Source organism: Cervus canadensis, chromosome 8 (assembly GCF_019320065.1).
Source record: "Cervus canadensis isolate Bull #8, Minnesota chromosome 8, ASM1932006v1, whole genome shotgun sequence".
NCBI classification, from domain to species: domain Eukaryota; kingdom Metazoa; phylum Chordata; class Mammalia; order Artiodactyla; family Cervidae; genus Cervus; species Cervus canadensis.
In genome coordinates, this window is record NC_057393.1 from 70,912,828 (window position 1) to 70,931,850 (window position 19,023).

General features: G+C 36.2%; 1 protein-coding gene across 4 annotated transcripts in view; it reads left to right on the plus strand.

The window, feature by feature from the left end:
- Nucleotides 1-19,023, plus strand: part of CTNNA3 (catenin alpha 3) — a 1,829,362-nt gene that overhangs the window by 1,587,448 nt on the left and 222,891 nt on the right. The gene's annotated exons all lie outside the window — the stretch shown is intronic.

A 19,023-nucleotide genomic window follows, 5' to 3' on the forward strand; every position in this document is an offset into this window, starting at 1 on the left:
TTGGAGAGTCTAACAAAACAAGTCAAGCAAGACATTTTGTACAAATCAAGTTTTTCATTGAGCAAATAAAGGTGTATGTTCATAGGAGAATATGAATAACATAGTTCTATATTTCATGAAATTTTGAGTAAAACTTGGTAAACAGAACTTTGATAATGTTGCATTAGTTTCATAAGGATGGTGACCTAGGGATTTCCCTGGTGACCCAGTGCTTAAGACTCTGTGCTTCCAATGCAGGGGCCATGGGTTTGATCCACGGTCAGGGGACTAAGATCCCACATGCCTCAGGGCATGGTCATTAAAAAATGATTGTGACCTCATATAATTTATGACAATTTTATAACACATAACTCTGCTGCACACAGAGCAATTAATAAATATCTTCTGAATAGAATCTGTATTTTTTTTCTCCTTTTCTTTTTCTTTTTTTTTTCATTTATTTTTATTAGTTGGAGGCTAACTACTTTACAATATTGTAGTGATTTTTGCCATACATTGACATGAATCAGCCATGGATTTACATGTGTTCCCCATCCTGAACCCCCCTCCTCCTCCCTCCCCATCCCATCCCTCTGGGTCTTCCCAGTGCACCAGCCCTGAGCACTTGTCTCATGCATCCAGCCTGGGCTGGTGATCTGTTTCACCCTTGATAGTGTACTTGTTTCAATGCTATTCTCTCAGAACATCCCACCCTCGCCTTCTCCCACAGAGTCCCAAAGTCTGTTCTGTACATCTGTGTCTCTTTTTCTGTCTTGCATATAGGGTTATCGTTACCATCTTTTAAAATTCCATATATATGTGTTAGTATACTGTATTGGTCTTTATCTTTCTGGCTTACTTCACTCTGTATAATGGGCTCCAGTTTCATCCATCTCATTAGAATTGATTCAAATGAATTCTTTTTAATGGCTGAGTAATATTCCATGGTGTATATGTACCACAGCTTCCTTATCCATTCGTCTGCTGATGCACATCTAGGTTGCTTCCATGTCCTGGCTATTATAAACAGTGCTGCAATGAACATTGGGGTGCATGTATCTCTTTCAGATCTAGTTTCCTTGGTGTATATGCCCAGGAGTGGGATTGCTGGGTCATATGGCAGTTCTATTTCCAGTTTTTTAAGGAATCTCCACACTGTTCTCCATAGTGGCTGTACTAGTTTCCATTCCCACCAACAGTGTAAGAGGATTCCCTTCTCTCCACAGCCTCTCCAGCATTTATTGCTTGTAGACTTTTGGATAGCAACCATCCTGACTGGAGTGAGATGGTACCTCATTGTGGTTTTGATTTGCATTTCTCTGATAATGAGTGATGTTGAGCACCTTTTCATGTGTTTGTTAGCCATCTGTATGTCTTCCTTGGAGAAATGTCTGTTTAGTTCTTTGGCCCATTTTTTGATTGGGTCATTTATTTTTCTGGAATTGAGCTGCAGGAGTTGCTTGTATATTTTTGAGATTAATCCTTTGTCTGTTGCTTCATTTGCTATTATTTTCTCCCATTCTGAAGGCTGTCTTTTCACCTTGCTTATAGTTTCCTTTGTTGTGCAAAAGATTTTAAATTTAATTAGGTCCCATTTGTTTATTTTTGCTTTTATTTCCAATATTCTGGGAGGTGGGTCATAGAGGATCCTGCTGTGACTTATGTTGGACAGTGTTTTGCCTATGTTCTCCTCTAGGAGTTTTATAGTTTCTGGTCTTACATTTAGATCTTTAATCCATTTTGAGTTTATTTTTGTGTATGGTGTTAGAAAGTGTTTAATTTCATTCTTTTACATGTGGTTGACCAGTTTTCCCAGCACCACTTGTTAAAGAAGTTGTCTTTTTTCCATTGTATATCTTGCCTCCTTTGTCGAAGATAAGGTGTCCATAGGTTTGTGGATTTATCTCTGGGGTTTCTATTCTGTTCCATTGATCTATATTTCTGTCTTTGTGCCAGTACCATACTGTCTTGATGACTGTGGCTTTGTAGTAGTCTGAAGTCAGGCAGGTTGATTCCTCCAGTTCCATTCTTCTTTCTCAAGATTACTTTGGCTGTTTGAGGTTTTTTGTATTTCTATACAAATTGTGAAATTATTTGTTCTAGTTCTGTGAAAAATTCCATTGGTAGCTTGATTGGGATTGTATTGAATCTATAGATTGCTTTGGATAGTATCCTCATTTTGACAATATTGATTCTTCCAATACATGAACACGGTACATTTCTCCATCTATTTGTGTCCTCTTTGATTTCTTTCATTAGTGTTTTATAGTTTTCTATGTATAGGTCTTTCGTTTCTTTAGGTAGATATACTCCTAAGTATTTTATCTTTTTGTTGCAATGGTGAATGATATTGTTTCCTTAATTTCTCTTTCTGTTTTCTCATTGTTTGTGTATAGGAATGCAAGGGATTTCTGCGTGTTAAATTTATACCCTGCAATATTGCTGTATTCATTGATTAGCTCTAGTAATTTTCTGGTAGAGTCTTTAGGGTTTTCTATGTAGAGGATCGTGTCATCTGCAAACAGTGACAGTTTTACTTCTTCTTTTCCTATCTGGATTGCTTTTATTTCTTTTTCTGCTCTGATTGCTGTGGCCAACACTTCCAAAACTATGTTGAATAGTAGTGGTGAGAGTGGGCACCCTTGTCTTATTCCTGACTTTGAGGGAAATGCTTTCAATTTTTCACCATTGAGGATAATGTTTGCTGTGGGTTTGTCATATATAGCTTTTATTATGTTGAGGTATGTTCCTTCTATTCCTGCTTTCTGGAGAGTTTTAATCATAAATGGATGTTGAATTTTGTCAAAGGCTTTTTCTGCATCTATTGAGATAATCACATGATTTTTATCTTTCAATTTGTTAATGGGGTGTATTACATTGATTGATTTGTGGATATTAAAGAATCCTTGCATTCCTGGGATAAAGCCCACTTGGTCATGATGTATGATCTTTTTAATATGTTGTTGGATTCTGTTTGCTAGAATTTTGTTAAGGATTTTTACATCTATGTTCATCAATGATATTGGCCTGTAGTTTTCTTTATTTGTGGCATCTTTGTCTGGTTTTGGAATTAGGGTGATGGTGGCCTCATAGAATGAGTTTGGAAGTTTGCCTTCTTCTGCAACTTTCTGGAGGAGTTTGAGTAAGATAGGTGTTAGCTCTTTAAAGTTTTGGTAGAATTCAGCTGTGAAGCCATCTGGTCCTGGGCTTTTGTTTGCTGGAAGATTTCTGATTACAGTTTCGATTTCTGTGCTTGTGGTGGGTCTGTTAAAATCTTCTATTTCTTCTTGGTTCAGTTTTGGAAAGTTATACTTTTCTAAGAATTTGTCCATTTCTTCCAAGTTGTCCATTTTATTGGCATAGAGCTGCTGGTAGTAGTCTCTTATGATCCTTTGTATTTCAGAGTTGTCTGTTGTGATCTCTCCATTTTCATTTCTAATTTTGTTGATCTTGTTCTTCTCCCTTTGTTTCTTGATGAATCTGGCTAACGGTTTGTCAATTTTATCTACCTTTTCAAAAAACCAGCTTTTAGGTTTGTTAATTTTTGCTATGGTCTCTTTTGTTTCTTTTGCATTTATTTCTGCCCTAATTTTTAAGATTTCTTTCCTTCTACTAACCCTGTGGTTCTTCATTTCTTCCTTCTCTAGTTGCTTTAGGTGTAGAGTTGGGTTATTTATTTGACTTTTTTCTTGTTTCTTGAGGCAAGCCTGTAATGCTATGAACCTTTCCCTTAGCACTGCTTTTATAGTGCCCCATAGGTTTTGGGTTGTTGTGTTTTCATTTTCATTCATTTCTATGCATATTTTTATTTCTTTTTTGATTTCTTCTGTGATTTGTTGGTTATTCAGAAGCGTGTTATTTAGCCTCCATATGTTGGAGTTTTTAATAGTTTTTTTTTTTTTTTTCCTTTAATTGAGATCTAATCTTACTGTATTGTGGTCAGAAAAGAATACTGGAATGATTTCAATTTTTTTGAATTTACCAAGGCTAGATTTATGGCCTAGGATGTGATCTATTCTGGAGAATGTTCTGTGTACACTTGAGAAAAAGGTGAAATTGATTGTTTTGGGGTGAAGTGTCCTATAGATATCAATTAGGTCTAGCTGGACCATTGTGTCATTTAAAGTTTGTGTTTCCTTGTTAATTTTCTGTTTAGTTGATCTGTCCTTAGGTGTGAATGGCGTATTAAAGTCTCTCACTATTATTGTGTTATTATTAATTTCCCCCTTCATTCATGTTAGCATTTGCCTTACATATTGTGGTGCTCCTATGTTGGGTGCATATATATTTATAATTGTTATATCTTCTTCTTGGATTGATCCTTTGATCATTATGTAGTGTCCTTCTTTGTCTCTTTTCACAGCCTTTATTTTGAAGTCTATTTTATCTGATATAAGTATTGCAACTCCTGCTTTCTTTTGGTCTCCGTTTGCATGAAATATTTTTTTCCAGCCCTTCACTTTCAGTCTGTATGTGTCCCTTGTTTTGAGATGGGTCTCTTGTAGACAGCATATATAGGGGCCTTGTTTTTGTATCAATTCAGCCAGTCTTTGTCTTTTGGTTGGGGCATTCAACCCATTTACACTTAAGGTAATTATTGATAAGAATGGTCCCATTGCAATTTGCTTTGTTGTTTTGGATTCACGTTCATACAACCTTTCTGTGTTTCCTGTCTAGAGAAGATCCTTTAGCATCTGTTGAAAAGCTGGTTTGGTGGTGCTGAATTCTCTCAATTTTTGTTTGCCTGTAAAGCTTTTGAATTCTCCTTCATATCTGAATGAGATCCTTGCTGGGTACAGTAATCTGGGTTGTAGTTTATTCTCTTTCATTACTTTAAGTATGTCCTGCCATTCCCTTTTGGCCTGAAGAGTTTCTATTGAAAGGTCAGCTGTTATCCTTATGGGAATCCCCTTGTGTGTTATTTGTTGTTTCCTTGCTGCTTTTAATATTTGTTCTTTGTGTTTGATTTTTGTTAATTTGACTAATATGTGTCTTAGGGTGTTTCACCTTGGGTTTATCCTGTTTGGGATTCTCTGGGTTTCTTGGACTTGTGTCACTATTTCTTTCCCCATTTTGGGGAAATTTTCAGCTATTATCTCCTTGAGTATCTTCTCATGGTCTTTCTTTTTCTCTTCTTCTTCTGGGACTCCTATGATTCGAATGTTGGGGTGTTTCACATTGTCCCAGAGGTCCCTGAGGTTGTCCTCATTTCTTTTAATTCTTTTTTCCTCTCTGCTTCATTTATTTCCACCATTTTATCTTCTACATCACTTATCCTGTCTTCTGCCTGTTATTCTACTGTTGGTTCCCTCCAGAGTGTTTTTGATCTCATTTAATTCTGAAGGAGATGGGAATACCAGACCATCTGACCTGCCTCTTGAGAAACCTGTATGCAGGTCAGGAAGCAACAATTAGAACTAGACATGGAACAACAGACTGGTTCCAAATAGGAAAAGGAGTACATCAAGACTGCATATTGTCACCCTGCTTATTTAACTTACATGCAGAGTACATCATGAGAAATGCTGGGCTACAGGAAGCACAAGCTGGAATCAAGATTGCCAGGAGAAATATCAATAGCCTCAGATATGCAGATGACACCCCTCTTATGGCATAAAGTAAAGAAGAACTAAAGAGCCTCTTGATGAAAATGAAAGAGGAGAGTGAAAAAGTTGGCTTAAAGTTCAACATTCAGAAAACTAAGATCATGGCATTTGGTCCCATCACCTCATGGGAAAAAATGGGGAGACAGTGGAAACAGTGTCATACTTTATTTTTTGGGGCTCCAAAATCACTGCAGATGGTGACTGCAGCCATGAAATTAAAAGATGCTTACTCCTTGGAAGGAAAGTTATGACCAACCTAGATAGCATATTAAAAAGCAGAGACATTACTTTGCCAACAAAAGTCCGTCTGGTCAAGGCTATGGTTTTTCCAGTGGTCATGTTTGGATGTGAGAGTTGGACTGTGAAGAAAGAATAGTCATATTAAGCATATACAACAGGAAGTATAGGTATATAATTAGCATTAATTCTGCACATTTAACCAGAAGTCTCATGATACCTTACTGAAATAGCAGGGACCAACTTCTCGTTATACATGGACGGTTAGACTGCCTAAGATGAAAGCATACTGGTACTTAAGCTAAGGTCTGTGGGTCGTCGGTACGAGTAGAATTATTTCCCAGAAAACAGTTTCCCAGAAAGCAGTAAAAGAGCAAGCCTAACTGCACACCTACTCACACACACACACAGACACACACACTGACATCTGCTTCACTGCTGTATGCTTTAGTCGGAATCATTACATGCTACCTTTTTGTACTGTTAGTATGGGAATGGCAACCTACTCCAATATTCTTGCCTGGATAATTCCATGGACAGAGGAGCCTGGTGGACTACAGTCCATGGAGCTGCAAAGAGTCAGACATGACTAAGTGACTAACACTTTCAGTTTTCATTTGATATTAGTATTCTCTACTTTCATTCAAGAAAGAAATTTTAATACTAAGGTTTTTTTTTTTTTTTAATTATTGTGTTGAATGAAGTGAAAAAAAGCCATAAAACTTGGTTTGATATTTTACAAATACAGTTAATGATAGAAAAATCAGTGCTTCCATAATACCTTACCATTCTTATCAGTGGTCTTTTCACATTCAGAGTCCATTATGAAAGTCTGCAGATGATATTACTTTACTAAAGCTATGATATTTCTTATTTCTAAGTACCCCTTAGTGATACAACCCATGGATAGGTGTCTATAAACTGAACATTTAACATTGATGACATAATTTAACATTTTTTAATTAAATATGTGATCGCTTAGTACAAATTGAAGTCCACTTTATTAAATAACAAAAAAAAAAAGAGGTATTAACTGCTTAAAACTGAATTTGCAGTATTACTCTTTTTATGTAGTTATTCAGTGGAATATCACATTCCATGGTCCCAGTTGTAATTACAGTCTTGGGCTAAGCAAACAATTGTTACTTTATGTAGTATGGATCTAGATAGACATTTGAATAAGTAGATGCAAATTCTGGCAGCATTATTGATGTGTAACTGACACTTAAAAAACTGTGCATATTGAAGCATACCATTTGATATGTTTTATAGGCATATGTATTTAACCTGAAGCTATCACCACAGTCAAATTAAGGAATATATACATCAAAGCCTAAAAGTTACACGTGATCCTCGGTAATCTAATCATTCCTTGCTGCAGACCCCAAATGATCCCACAGATTAATCTAATGTATTACTGTAGATTGATTTGTAGCTTCTCGTCGTCTGAGTGTGTATGTACTTAGTCATGTATCTTTGCATGCCCCATGGACTGTAGCCCACCAGGTTCTCTGTCCATGGAATTTTCCAGACAAGAATACTGAAGTTTAATTTCTAGAATGCTGAATAAATAGGATAATACTAGATGTATTCTTATTTTACTTCCTTCACATGGCATAATTATTTTGAGATCTAGCCAGGTCATTTCTTGTATCAATAATCATTCTCTTTTCTAATTGAGTGATATTCTATTGAAAGATCATATAATTTGTTACAGCATTTGCTTGTTGATGAACATCTGAGTCATTTCTGCCTCTTGGCTGTTGCAAAACAAGTTGCTATAAATAGTTGTGTACAAGTCTTTTTGTGAATGTATGTTTTAGTTCATTTTGAGTAAACAGGGTGAAATGATTGGATTCTATGGTGTTCTGTTGGGTTTCCCTTGTGGCTCAGCTGGTAGGTAATCCGCCTGCAATGTGGGAGACCTGGGTTCAATCCCTGTGTTGGGAAGATCCCCTGCAGAAGGGAAAGGCTACCCACTCCAGTATTCTGGCCTGAAGAATTCCAGGGACTGGGGTCACACAGAGTTGGACACGACTGAGCAACTTTCATTTTCATGGAAGTTTAACACGTTAGGGAACACAAGCAATTTTTAAATCTAATTTTCCTGCTAGGTTTGCTTCCACCTCTTTTCTTAATTCCATAGATGAGGACAGACTGTGTAGAAACAGCACATGAGCTAGTTTCATAGCCACTTACATCTGCCTACATCTTCAACAATGATGTATTCACTTGCTTCTACAAATAGGCCTTTTAGATTGGGGACTTAAAAATCCCTTTTAGAGAGAACATAATTCTTCCTTAGGGGTTGTCCAAGTATTTATTTTGCTGCATTCTAGTGTACTATTTCATATATAAGCTGCCAACTTAGGCAACTTTATTCTATCAGTGTAGGGAATTCTTACATCCCATAAAGCAAACTCAAATCCAATAACCCTGAATAATAGCTACAAAAGTCTTATATAGATCTGAATTACTGTATTATTGAGCAGCATCTCCTCTGTAAAGTGGAACTTCTTTCATATTTTTCCGTTTTTTAGTTCAGTGTGAAATAGGAGAGTCAGGTGTGGACATCCTATTTAGCCTTACATGATATCCATGGCTAGAACACAGCAGGCAGGCTTTGCTTTATTATTGTGCCTGGGATGACTTTGCAAATCTGGATAGATGAATTTGTTTAGGACCATTGATATAATACCTGAACACCTAACCATTTCTAGAAGTTTTCTAGAAGTAAAAGATTCTCTATAGGTTTAAAATCCTATATACTATAGGTTATATACCCCTCTGGGAAGTTAAATCACAACCCTTGTTTCCCACATAATCTTAATTACAGAATGCTTTTGTAAAATCAGTGTCCAGGACACTGGAAATGTGAAAATTCCCTTACATGAAATAAGGAAGCCATGGCTTTCATGGATCCACAGAGCGAAGAAGGAGACCATGGTAACACGTGGGGGGGACAGCATAGGGCCCTGGTGAGGCCTAGTTCTCTGTATCTGCTCTCAATCTTCTTTGCTGTTTGCTCCAATAATGAAGACATACGCTGCAATTTTCATCTCATCTATTGAAAGCTTTTGTCTGTGTCCACATCAGCTTCAAATACCGTGCCACTTTTAGACCTATTTAAAGTGACAAGGCCAACTCTGTTCCTGTGCAGTGAGTTTTGCAATCTTGCTCTTTTTTCATTGCTGGCACATCCTTGAAGTGTCACATTCAACATTAAGCAGATTTTCTTGTAACACTCACTGCTTGTTTGTTTATTTTTCCCCCCCCGATGATAAATCTATGTACTAAAAATTTAGAAACAAATCAATTATAAAGAAAGCCACAGATAACACTGTAACACTCTCATACATATATGCAATATGTTTTATATAATTAGAATATATGTATTTATACATTCAATTAAGAGTCTTAAAAGAGTATTAAGTGATTTTTCTTTGCATTAGATATTGTCTGAAACTCATTTTAACATCTATAGGATAGTTTTTTAAAAAAAAATTAGTAATTTTTAGTTACATAACCTCTCTTCAGTTCTAGGGATAAGAACACATATATTAACATAAACAATCTGTTTAGCTTAGTATTTGATGGAAAAGTTGAGATTTTTCTTACTCTAATACCGAAGAATGTGTCTGATTGTCATGGTAGCAATGTTTACACCCAAGAGTTAAAGGTTTGATTGTCTTATTAGTCATCTACAGCCATTGTCACTACTATCATCACCACCATTTAAAAATTTTTATTATTGCATTATTTCTAACAACAGCACACTTCCCGTTTACAGACCGAAAAGAGTAATTTTACTGCCACAATTATGCATGGTATCATCAATTATTGTCCATCAGAACCCTAACATTGTTCTATGTTGTCCTGGACAAAGTAAGGTTAAAAAGTTGTTTCTAACCTCCTGATAGATACACACATCAAAGTGTTAGTAGCTTCATTGTGTGGGACTCTCCATGATCCCATGGAGTGTAGCCTGCCAAGCTCTTCTCTGCATGGAATTCTCCAGTCAAGTATACTGGAGTGGGTTGCCATTCCCTTCTCCAGGCAATCTTCCCAACCCAGGGATTGAACCCAGGTCTCCCACATTGCAGGCAGATTCTTTACTGTCTGAGCCAGCAGGGAAGGCAACACATCCAAAGGGACTTGTAATCTACAGTTGTGTTTAGCATTTCAAAAAAAAGGTACCCTGCTAATTCAGAATTTTATTTAAAAAATTATCTCTCCTGATAACATTGTCACCAAGCCTGCAGTAGACTTACAGAATGAACAGTAGAACTGAATGAGATTTTAGAAATCATTTAGTTCAGTCCTTTCATTTACTGAAAAAGCTTAGTTTTCAACATGTTAAGTATTTTTTTGAGGTCACAAGCTATTAAAAGCAGCATTAACCTAAATCCAGATACTCAATTTTTACATCGTGTTCTATCACAGTCCCTGGCTTACTATAAGAACTTTGGCAGGTTAGTTAAATTAGGTTTTCTGTTTATAATTTGGAAAGAATATATAAAAGTTCTGTCCAAAACACATACATAGTTAGTAGTTTTGCTAGTTAGTACAGCCTAATTCATTTAGAACTTAAAACAACAACAGATCCATTGGCACAATTTTGCTCATGATATGGGCCAAAATTGAACTGATTTCAATCCTGGTATACTTAAAGCCAGGGTTCCAGCCTGAGAAACAAGCAGGATTTTCTTTTAGTTGACTTTTTTCAAAGACAGTATATGGTTCAACATAGGTGATACTGAAGCAGTGACGAAAGGCTGAATCATCTATTAACTCCAGGCAATAAGTCTACTGAGGTCCAGACATTCTATCTGGTGGAGGAAGGAAGAAATTAAGTGAGCTGATCAAAACCCCAAACTATGTGGCCTGGCTTTCTCTGTGAGCAGTATATTCATGCTATTCAAAGTTCATTTTCTAGACTTGTGAGTCTTAACTACTCAGTTCCCATACTCACTATGCACTTGTGACTACCAAGCCAAATGGCTCATAAAATGAGCCCTGGAACCTACTTTGTAGCAGCCTTTTATTAACTGTGTAGTATTGGATGAATTCTGTTAACTCTAAGGTGCGGTTTCCTCAACTGTGGTATTAAAAGGATAACCTTGCTTCTTTAGGTTTATTGTTAAGATAAAATAAGCAAAGAAATGTGGAAGAATCCAGCAGAGTGTTATTAATGAATCATATTAAGGCCTTGATTAAAAATGATTATCTTACCTTTCTGTTCTCAGAGAGAAGAATTCAAGGGTCTTGATTTGAGTCCAGATACTTCTGATATTTTTAATTTTCCAAAAGTATGCTTTCATCCAAACCACATTCATCATGGCTTTGTTAGTCTCTCAGATTTTTATTTAAACTTCAAGCTGGAAAGCGTCTTATGATTTCTTTTGACGGTTTTCATGATTTAGACATACAGCCCTGAAGTCAGATCTAGATCAACTCATTTGGTGGTTGAAAAAGTACAGTGATATCAATGAGGTCATTTTCATTTATGACCATATTGCTGAAAGCATATTGCTGGGTACTTTTCTACAGGTATTAGCCTCTTTAGTGTCTTAGGATCAAAGAGTTGACTCCCACACTCTTCTAGGTAAAAGGAGGGGTGAACTTAAAGTGTGACTTACCCTATGTGATTCTATTATCACTTGAGTTCTTCAAAAGGCTTTGTAAAAACTTCAGTGATTATAATGATCACCTCCTTTGAAAAAATTGTCACAATCCAGACTCAAGTGTAAAGTATCAAATGATTGGCTGTTTGATGAATGCTGGTCTGGTCTAAGTAGTGAACAAATGGAGACTTAATTCATTTGAAATAGATGAACAACTTAAGCTCAGGACTGTGTCTCCACTGAAACAGCAATTTTCTTCATGTTCAAGATTTATCTGCCTAAGATGTCCTATGTGACTATATGTTTGATCACATTTTCTTATACATTATAGAAGTACTCTTTTTATCTTACATTAGGGTATGTATTTTGTATTCTATCTTAGCTTTCTCAAGATGTATTTTAATTGCTGTAGCTTTAAGGGATATATGTTGGAGAAGACTCTTGAGAGTCCCTTGGACTGCAAGGAGATCAAACAAGTCAACCCTAAAGGAAATCAGTCTTGAATATTCATTGGAAGGACTGATGCTAAAGCTGAAGCTCCAGTACTTCTGCCATGTGATGAGAACTGATGCATTGGAAAAGATCCTGATGCTGGGAAAGATTGAAGGCAGGAGGAGAAGGGGACAACAGAGGATTAGATGGTTGGATGGCATCACCAACTCGATGGGCATGAATTTGTGCAAGCTCCAGGAGTTGATGATGGACAGGGAAGCCTGGCGTGCTGCGTGGAGTCCATGGGGTCACAGTCAGACATGACTGAGTGACTGAACTGAACTGAACTAAGGGGTATAATACCCAAGCATCTTAGTTTCATCACATGAAATAATTCATAGAGTGGTATATTCTAAACATTGGAAAAGAAAAAAAAGACATCGTTTGTGAAACAAAGAGGGATAATAATGGTACCCAAAGGCAGTTTTGAATTATTTTTCAAAAGATTAAAAGGAGAAAATTCACCAATGCTCTATTGGGAAAATAGAGAAATATATCTTTATTTTCACCCTTCTTTATTATCTATATTTTTCTTCCATGTATTCATTCATTAAAAACATATTTTCCACACACCTATTTTTTACTAGAAACTATGTGAGATATTCAGGTTATAAAATTGAGAACAATGCTAGATGCCTTCTCACTCTATGTTAAAATGAGAAGATACATGTATTCATCAGGTTAACCATGTTTCTAACTGCTATGATGAATTGGAGTGGCTCAGTGGCTCAGTAAAGAACCCACCTGCCAATGCAGGAGACATGGGTTCAATTCCTGGGTTAAGGTCCCCTGGAGAAGGAAATGCCAACCCACCCCAGTATTCTTGCCTGGGAAATCCCATGGACGGAGGAGCCTGGTAGGCTATAGTCCACTGGGTCACAAAAGAGCCAGACACAACTTAGTGACTGAAAAACAAAAATATTTGAATCAACCGAACTTGATAGATTTTCCAAATCTCTCCTACCATTGAGTACTCCTTGCTATTGTTGTTCAGTCACTAAATCATGTTTGACTTTTTGTGACCCCATGGACTGCAGCATGCCAGATTCCTCTGTCTTCCACTATCTCCTGGAGTTTGCTCAAATTCATGTCCATTGAGTTGGTGATGCTATCTTACCATCTCATCCTCTGCCACCCCCTTCTCCTTTTGCTTTCAATCTTTCCCAGCATCAGGATCTTTTTAGTGCAAAGGAAACATTTCTTCCAGATTAATGTAAATGTTATGCTTTCAGTTTAAGCATAAACTCCAAAAATCTTAAAACTTACATATTATCTGTCCAAGTATGTGACAAATTAACCCTCTAATTGACAAGCAATGGAAGGCATACTTAAAAAGTAAAATGCCTGCATCTCTGGTGACAGGGAAAATCCTTGATAAACTACTGATGCTGCCATCTTGCAACTCATGTTACAGTGACACTTAACTAAAGCCTAAACCAATCAAAAAATTAAATTTAATGTCAGGCCAGTAATTCTCATAAAGAACTGCATACAGGATCATTTGTACAATTTTATGAAGCTATAGGTTAGTGGCCCTCTCCCTCAAAGATTGATTCCAGGGGTCTGTCATTTAAAAAAAAGTCTGTAGTACACAACATGTTGTTTACTTCATTTTCTGGAAATATTTTGAAATGTTTGACAGTTAAATGTGATGGTTACATTTTTTCTAAAATATGACTCTTTAAATAATTTATAGGGCTTGGAAACTAGAAAAAACAAGGCTCAGAAAATGGATCAAAAACCTTGTCAATAATGCCAAGAACAGAGTATTGATTCTTGGATGCGGGGTTGGGGGGGGGGATATATGCATATGTGTGTGCATGCGTGTGTGCACTCATTTTTGCTTTCCATAATTTGAATTGTGTTATTGTATATTTTCCTCATTTTAAAATGTATTTGAATTCTGTTCTCTTCACTTCTGTGTTATCAGCTCAGCTAAGATAATCTCACTGAGCATGTTATTGCAGATTCTTTCAGAATACTGTCCGCAGCATCATTCCTTCTCTGAGTTTCAGACCAATACTGACATTGCTCTGGCAGTTACTTGATTGTAGTAAAGCCTTGAGGGATAATCAGAGAAGTATGAATTGCCATCAAATCCTCTATATGATTTAGAATTCAACCTTAAATCTTAGGAAAATACTGAGCATGGCTCCTATTACTTAGACTTTTTTTTCTTTTTCTTTCTTTTTTTCTTTTCCCTCCTACCTCTTCTCCCTCTTGCCCTTGCTTTCATCCGTCCCTTATTTTTTGTTGTGTTAGTGACCACAAATTTATTTTCTTATATTTCAGAATTAAGCATTTATAGCCTTGAGCAAGTGAATTTTAATGTATAATAATACTGCCTACTTGTTTCACTAAGGATGCTAGAAGAATTTGTAACTCTTTAGAAAGCATTAAGCTCCTTGGTGTGGAGGCAGAGGAAGAATATGAATGCAGTCATTATGTACCTCAATAAATAAATACATATTTAAGCTTATACCACCAATTGATTGTGTCCTTGAAATTTAATGTACCACTACTGTTTATTGCACACTCAGTTTCTGTATGAAAACCTCAGCTTATTTTCAAGTCTGACTGTACTTGTTTCTGGACTCCTTTATATAAACAAAGTGAGATCTTAAAGTACTACAATAATAATTTATAATAATCATAAACAATATTGAACATTCAGTATTTTCTAGAAACTGAATTATGTTCTAGTCCATCATGTTATTTTATCTTCACAATAACCCTAAGAATTAGGTAATATTTTTTTCCATTTTAAGATGAGGAAACTTAGCTTATTTTAAGTCACTTTGGGTTGCCTAAAGAAGGGTTCACAATAAGCAAGAGTTAGACAACTATAGAATAGTTATCCTGAATTTTTATAAGAGAAATAAATGAGTAATAGAATTTATTATCACTTTTTACACAATAAAATAGGGTGTCTTGCTATGGGTCTGGTTTAAAGACAGTTCAGCTTAGAGAAGGAAAGTTATTTCTATCACCCCTGAGAATGTGAAGAGTGTATCTTTGCTAGGGCAAGTTTAAGAGAGTATCTTACTCTTAACACATGATTAAAATAGGATTAAACATGATCTTTACTTGAAATTTAGAAGAAATCAGTGTATGTGTAATTACACTAAACCCTATTAGCACAATGACATTGTATATTCAAAATCAGGAAAGTGTAACTAGAGTTAGCGATAAGTATTGTGTCAATTCAGAGTAACAGATGTGAAGTAAAATGGAGGTATCCAAAATGCCGCAGAAGTTTTATCAAAAAATATAAAGGGTTTGATAGGATGAGGGATAAGTTTGTGAAGAAAGAAGAGAACAAATAGTAGACAGAAAGAAGCAACCTTTGTTGCACCCCAGCTATGTCTGTGGGCTAAGCACTTGTTTAAACATCTTAGTACAACTGAATCTCACAACAATCTTCAGGATTATGTCTCATTATCCAAAACTGTGTTCTGAAGAAACAAAAGTTTAAGAGGAGACACCTATTCCCCAACAAGCTAACTGGAGAGGCAAAATTCAAATTCAGGTCTACATTGCTCAACAGTTTATGGTCTTTCTCCTACTTGAAACTGATCTAAGATAGTTGGTTTCCCTTCACACAGGATGGAAATTGATTGGAAACATGCACAAGTTACACACACATACACAAACCTTCCAGAAGTTTAAACTTCCAAAGTGACTAAATAAATAAAAACAAAGCAAGCTGTTTCTAAGAGTGTACAATATAGGGCTGCCAAACCTCCATCCTTCCTTTTTTAAATGTTTACCCTTTCTATTATTATTTGTCTTCAAACTGAAGCTCATATATATCCCCCAAATGATTAAGTACTCCTATTTCTTTCTTAGTTTCCATTTAAACTATAACACTGTATACGTAACTGTTTATTTTTAAAAATATCATCCAGCTGCTTGCCTTACAGAATGCAAAATGCTACCAGCAAGTGTTTTGAACACTCCCCCACTTTTTTTTTTTTCGTGATAAGGAGAAGTCAGTTGTGGTGGTTTTGCAAGAACACTATCAGTCCCCTGTTAAAGAAAAGTACACAAGTATGTGGGCGTAAATGGTAGGCTTATCACTTCCTGCAGTATCACTAACAAAAATGCTACTTGTGATTTCTGAGGAGCAATTGTTCTTAATTTCTGTTAGGTCACTTTATTTTTAAATTGCACAAAGTACTGGGATTGGTGATGAAGCTCTGTCTCACCACAGAACTTGGGTTATATAATAGAATATAGCCCGAGTAATAAACAGAGACATTTATAAAAAACAGATCACAGTAGGGACCCCAGACAGCTTGCAGTTGCAAAATAACAGGGCTCAAGAAAGGGAATTTGATCAATTGAGTTTATTCAGACATTATAGGGGCTGGTGATAAATCAAGAGAAAAAATTATAAAAAGCCTTTCTGAAGAATACTAGGGAAGAATACACAAAAAATAGCTAATAATGAAATATGTGATTGTATAGAAATTCCCTGATGGTGAACTCATGCTGTTATTACTTAAGAAGAAAAATAAATTTCCTGTGATCATAGCTGTAGGTTGTTGCAGCAAAGAAGGACTGCATGTAGAGATCAACATATAGATAACTACTCAGCACACTGGGCGCCTTGGTGAGGGGGAAGATATTAATATCTAATAAGAGTTGGTTGAAATTAATGCGGAGTGATAGGAGATGCTCAGTGCAAGTGTTGGAGAACAAAATAGTGCTGGTTAAAGATCCATGAGCTGAGAAAGAATGTGAAGCCATCAGTGTTTAGGAGATTGGTAGTTTTGCGCCACAGTGTAAGCTAATGGTTTCAAGTTCCCACGCCTGGAGTGGCCCCAGTGGAATGAATGCTCTTCACAACCTTGAAAGTAAGTGAAGGGCCTGTGTGTAGAGCAAGGTTTGAGCGAAACCAGAGCTATTCTGAGGAGGTAGGTCCTGACCCTTTCCCGTCTTCAACAACTACGTGTATATACAGGAGACCTTCCATTTTCACTTTGGGATGTTTGTCATGAAACCTAAATGTTTATATTTTGGATTTCTCACCAGAGCTTTGTAGCAAAGGAATCATAGTTTAAAACTGAGACTGTGTAAACTTTAATACTAAATTAATTCTCATTAAGTACTTTATATTTGTAATAACGATTTTGCTGTGCAGTACTTGTATTTGCATTAATGACTGGCATCATTGAATTATTGCCACAGAGGGACTTAAGGGAATGGTAACCTGGAACTGAGAGAAACAACAAAAAACAGATTAAAAAATTAGTTTGAAATATAGGAAGATAGAATCACAATAGAGATACAGTGAGGACAGATGTTTGTTGTTGTTGTTGATATGTTTTGTTTTGCTCATACCCAACTAGATTTTGGCCTATCACTGTTAATTTTTCTTCATTCATTTAAAACCATGTATGTGCTAGGTTGTGGTGAGATGGTAGTAAGCAGAGCAGACTGAGTCCTTACCTCAAAGAACAGATAGTTCAACAGTTTACTTCCCAATTCAACAACCTTTGCTAAAATAAAGTATGATGAGCATTATATAGTGAAATTAGAGGGCATCAGGAAATGCTTGGCAGAGGAACTCAAGCCAATCTAGGGGATTTGTAAGCAAGACACTTCCCTGAATAAAAGATGTTTAAGCCGAAATTGGGGGGAAAAAAAAAGCAATGGAAGTAGGTTAACTATGTAGACTAAACCCTAAAGTTTATGTTAAATTATTGAGTTCTAAGAAAATTTAATTTCTCAATTTTTTTGTGTTTTGATATCATATGGTTTTAATAATAGTTATTCCATTTATTTGTCACCTGTAAACACCTTGATGTGTGGTAGCCACATAGTGGTTACAAATTGCTACTCAGAGAAAAACATCCTTCTGATCATTTTTGCTTTCTTTTTCTTTCAGACTTTATTGGGACATAATTAATATACTATAAACATCACCATTTAAAGTATTTTAAATATTCACAAGAGTGTGTGATCATTACCACTTCAGATTGTAGAACATTGTTGCCATCCCATTTCATACCAATGCCATCCCATGAAATGCCGTGCCATTTTATACCCCAATGGGTATGAAACCACATACCCATTAGAAGTTATGCCTCCCAACCCCCTCTTCCACTCTCTTCTTTAGGAACCACTAATCAAATCTCTATCTCTATACATTTGGCTACTCTTGAATTCCAAATAAATAGAGCCATATAATATGTGGCATTTTGTGATTGACTTGTTTCACTTAGCGTAATATTTTCAAAATTTACCATATTACAGTATATATTAGTACTTCATTCCTTTTTATGTCAAGTAATATTCCTTTGTAGGGATTTACCATGTTTGTTTATTCATTCATCACTAGATATGTTTCTTGGTCATTATGATTGCTGTTGCTATGAATACCTGTTTACAATTTTTTGTGTAGAAATATGTTTTTCATTTCTTTTGGGTATGTACTGTCAAGTGAATTGGGTCCTACTTCCCACTGCTTACAAAACCAATACTCAGATTCTTTAACGTCTGAGCCACCAGGAAAGCCCTATAAAAAGAAAAGTCTCCTTTAATCAAATTGCTGGCAATCTAGGGAGATAGTCGACTCAATGTCCCCCAAACACCATGTCCAAAGATTCTGCTGGATTATGAAAACATTTAAAGGAAAGAAGGGAAGTAATCTCAGTTAATCACTGAGATGGAGGTCAAGGTCATCACCATCCCCCTCTATGCAGGCTCAGTGAATTCTTGTGATATTCCTCTAGGTACTATCTTATTCACACAGTTTGGTCATGAGATTACTGGATGGGAAACTAGGGAAAAGATTTGGTCATCTGTTAACTACTTATTCTTCATTTCTACCACTATAATCTATGGAAAGAACTGACAAGTTAGGCAATGTATTGTTTGATTAAAAGATCTGAAAGGTGTGCTGGGGGGGAGATGAGTAAGCATGGGAGTGCCTGGCTTAAATTTTAGTTACAGTATGGCTTTGCTAAAGTGACAAGAAAAGGAGCTTCTCTGTCCATGGGATTCTCCAGGCGAGAGTAATGGAGTGGGTTCCCATCCCCTTCTCCAAGGGATCTTCCTGACTCAGGGATTGTGCCCCG